The following is a 4,495-nucleotide window of genomic DNA, read 5'->3' on the forward strand; positions in this document are numbered from 1 at the left end:
AAACGCTCACCGGATCGCGAGATAGCGCGTCAGGGTCACTAGGTGGTCACTAGGTGGAACCGTGCACGCGGCGAGAATAATAGCGGCGCGGTCCGAACCGGGGAGTCACGAAACGGGTGACCAGCGAAAGAGCGGCGCGAAACGCTCACCGGATCGCGAGATAGCGCGTCAGGGTTACTAGGTAGTGGAAATATGCATGCCGAGAGGAAGTTAGCGACGTGATCCGAACCGCGAGAGCGATAAATAGATGACCGGCCGAAGAACGATGCGATCCGGCCACCAGGAGGCCAGTTAGACAACCAAGCGTCATCTGCGTCATCCGCAAATGGCAGCCATTAAAAAAAAAAACCATTTAACGAAAAAAATGGGTTTTTTCAAATGACTGCCATTTTGTTTTCCGGGGGTTTTTTAAAAATCGGAAAACGATAAGACCCCCCAAATTTATTCTAGTTTAATAAATTTTTGGGGTTTTTTGTTTCAGATCAGCTGGCAAGGCTGTGGAGCGCCCCGCGCGCATAAACTCACGTCGTTTGTAGCTTCATGGCGTGGAAGCGAGAGCCGCTATTTTAAATTTAAAAAAATCAAAATTTTTTACGTAACAGTACAAGAATAAAACCCCTTAAAAGTTTTTTTCAAATTTATTTATTTTATATAAAAAAACAATTCCTGAAATTCATGAATTTTTTGGGCCTCTGAACCAGAACCTCCCCTTAAGTAAGAATAATTGAATGATTCTCATTTCTTTTAAACTGGATATCTATTGTCTATGATTGGATTGATCAAAGTTTATTTGCATTTTATATTGTAATATTTGAATATAGTTGTTACTATAGTGTCGAGAATCAAGGAGTCGATCTCCCGTGCCATCGCCGCATTCCACCAAGGAACTGATCGTCGAGGCGATCGTCTCGTCGCGTGACGAAGGACGAATAAAAGATATAAAAGAAACCAATGGAGGCCTCACAGGATAAGCCAGCCACCAGAGAATCCAGAGCAAGGCATCAATAGCACAATCCTAGAAGATTTAGAGACAATACTATTGTACATTAATACTACTTTTCTACATTAATGTTACTAAAAATCAGTGATATTAAAAGCAGCAAAGTTTAGTCGTTTTTATATGAAATATGCATAGCGTCAAAATGCAGAGGTAGCAAAATCATTTATCCCCGGGTATAAATAGAACTTGTGTGACGCTACATTTGTACCTACGTAGGTATAAACGAATGTAGCGTTCATCGCGATGTAACAACTGATAAGATTACTTTAATGCCACCTTAAGATTAACATCTCTATCTCGCAACGGACTTAATAATAGTCTCCCATTCCGTAAAAAGAACAATCTCTGATGATACTTTATTCGTATATGTCGTCATAGGTATGGTTGGACAGCGTTCGATCGATTACGCACAACGTCAAAGCGAATAACGTTTGCCCGCTTACATGTCTGAAGAAACAGTGAGTTTGCCAACGCATTTATATACGCTTGCACTAACGTGTCTGTAAATAACAGTGCTGTTTACCTCTGTGAAATAATTAGCCATAAACGTGTTCCGCGATCGACGATGTAGCATAACTTTGCGTTTCTCTAATTCCTCTCCGACGCAAAAGGGTATTAAGCAAAATCGATTTAACTCTCAGCAGAAATTACAGAGCTTCTGAAATCATTCTTCTTTCTAACTAAATTTGTATATATTTTTGAATGTTTTTTTACTTTCTTTTTTTTTTAATAAAATTATATTACATTTCATGATATCAAAGACTTTTATGGTATCAAAGACTTAATGAAATTTATAGTACCTTCTGAAAGTTGACAAAAATATATATTATATCAAACCGTAATTCTGATATCAAATTTTCTCTTCTATCTACATATTTTCGAAGAAGTAATAAAATCGTGAATAAAGTAGCATTTTGTACAATTTTAGTTGGATGCGACTCAGGATGCTGGTGGAACCCAATGGAAAAGTTCCAGTGAAAGTGGTCGCGAGAACTTTCGTGTCCGGCAAAACGGAGAAGCTAAGTTTACCAGTGTCTCTCTGAGTTAGGCCTACCTAGCGGAAAAGTATCTTGATGGTTATTAAAATAAATCATTGATGATCTACGACATTTTTATTGCTAAAATATTGCAAAGATAAGAATACATTTTTTAATATTTAGAAGGACGTGATAGAACTCGACGACTTTACCTTCGACGCATTCTACGCGCTTTATCACGAAATATGCCCGAGGACATAGAGGAATTATTTCAGTCGATGTGAGTACTTTTCGGAGAAAATGTATCTAAATAGAAATTTTCTGTGTAGAAAAAAAATTTGCTTGACGACTTTACTTCTCCTAATTACGAATTTTAATTACCGTTAAGAGAATTACGTTAGGTAAAAAAAATTTCCCTTAACGAGAACTCCTAATTATGAATTTTAATTACCTCATATTATTCGTTGTATATATTTTACACGCATATGTATGTATATACACATTTTTATACATATACATATGTTTTATGTTTTGCAAAACTTTATAATTTGGATTTATTTTAACGTAACGCAAGCAAAAGGTTTTATGTTAATTAACGTGACCGATTATTTATTTTGAAAATTCTAGAACGCAGGGCAAAGGGCGAGGGGGTCCCGGATGGTATCATTGCGTTTCCCGGGGCCCCCCTCTCGATTTGCCGGGACAACCGTGTGGTTTTAGCCGGTAGGCCATGCATGTAGTATCGTGGGCGATGTACATGCATGGAATCCGGCACTCCCCTCACTCCTCTCCCCGGAGGGTGAGGAGTTAAGGAGATCTTCCCCCCTGTCAAACGGGGGGCCACTGGGTGCGTGACTGGTTGCCGCGTAGCAGCGCTCCCCAACCGCCCCAGTGGTAGAAGATTTCCACACATTAAAAAAAAAGGCAAAGGGCAAACGCAGGGCGATACAATTAACCTGGAGCAACTGATCACCTTTCTCAACGAGAAGCAAAGAGATCCGACCCTGAATGAAGTTCTCTACCCTCTCTATAACGAGAAACGTGCAATGGAGATCATCAATGATTACGAGCAGAACGAGGTTGCGCGTAATGAAAGTTAAAATTCGTGTCGTAATTTAGAAATATTAGATTTATCTACATGTGCCCTTACATTCTGCCAGGGCATAAGAATTGTACGTAAAAAGTCACTCAAGAATTAATATATTCACTATTGGCGGAACAAATATGATATATACTTTTCTTTCAATTAATATATTATTCGGACAAGCAAGATCCAGTCCTGACCAATTACGGCGTTTTCTCCCTTTGATTGTAATTACCGATTTAATTAGTATTGAAAAACATTTGTCTTGTTTTGCACACACGTTGAACTTAGTTCCATCAATTATCATTAAAGAGGATATTATTGTCAGCAATTTCTGCAAAAAAATTAAAACTATTGTTACATATTTTAAACACTCTGTGGTTGCTGCAGATGAATTGCGAGCTCATTCAGCCTTCAAGTTAATACAAAGTGTCGAAACTGCTGAACGTTCAATCTGACAAGGAGGACTTCTGCGGCTGATAAATAGCACAAGACCTTGAAAGTTATATTGAATTAAAAGTAAAGACAGAATGGACGTCAACCTTTCGTGTATAGTCTGTAAAGAGAGTTTTTCTTCAAGATTAGACTTACGACATGAATTCGACTTACGACATGCTTGTACGATTTATTGAATTAGCAGATAAAATAAATGGTATTCTTCTGCAACAACCTACAGCATCGATAATGTTGACTGCATCTGAATTACAAGCTGCAAAAGAATTTGTTGATTTATTAAAACCATTTGATGAAGCCACTAGAATTATATGCGGATGAACATTATCTTACTGGCAGCAAAGTAATTCCGATTATCCATACGTTAAAAAATAAATTAGATATGCTTACACCAAAAAACTAAAATAGATGTTCACTTTAAATGTGAATTAGAACGTCAGTTCTCAAAAAGATTTATTAATATTGAAAATGTTTATCCGTTGGTGATATCAACTATTAGATCCTCGATTCAAGAACCCTTCCTTTTTCTGATAAAATTGCATACGCTCATTGTGTTAACAAAAACACGCAAATAATAAATATAAATACAATGAATCAGATATATGCGATTTTCAAGACGCGCAACAAAATAATTTAATCCAAAGTGATAATTTTTGGACATTTTACGAAAATTTAGTTGCTAAATCCAAACATACGTTAAAGAATAACGATTTCACAATGGTGGATGAACTTCAATATTACTTAAATCAACCACCAATAAAAATGAATGGCAATCCACTAAAATATTGGTTAATAAATATGCATTCCGATTTAAAAAACATAGCATTGAAATATTTATTGACTTTAATTTATTAGGGAGGGGAGGGCGGGTGGTAACGTCGCGTGGGTGTTCTACTAATTAAAACTCGCGTTAATGACGTTCGGTCTCGTTACCACGCTATTGATAAACAGGAGTGTAATTCAAAGATCGATCGAACAGAG

At 37.2% G+C, this 4,495-nt stretch overlaps 1 pseudogene; it reads left to right on the forward strand.

Annotated features, from left to right (window-relative positions):
* The first annotated feature begins 1,378 nt into the window (after positions 1-1,378).
* LOC112465840 lies at positions 1,379-3,077 on the forward strand (annotated as a pseudogene).
* Positions 3,078-4,495: the final 1,418 nt, after the last annotated feature.

This window comes from Temnothorax curvispinosus, unplaced genomic scaffold, assembly GCF_003070985.1.
Source record: "Temnothorax curvispinosus isolate PA1 unplaced genomic scaffold, ASM307098v1 QBEX01015545.1, whole genome shotgun sequence".
NCBI lineage: Eukaryota > Metazoa > Arthropoda > Insecta > Hymenoptera > Formicidae > Temnothorax > Temnothorax curvispinosus.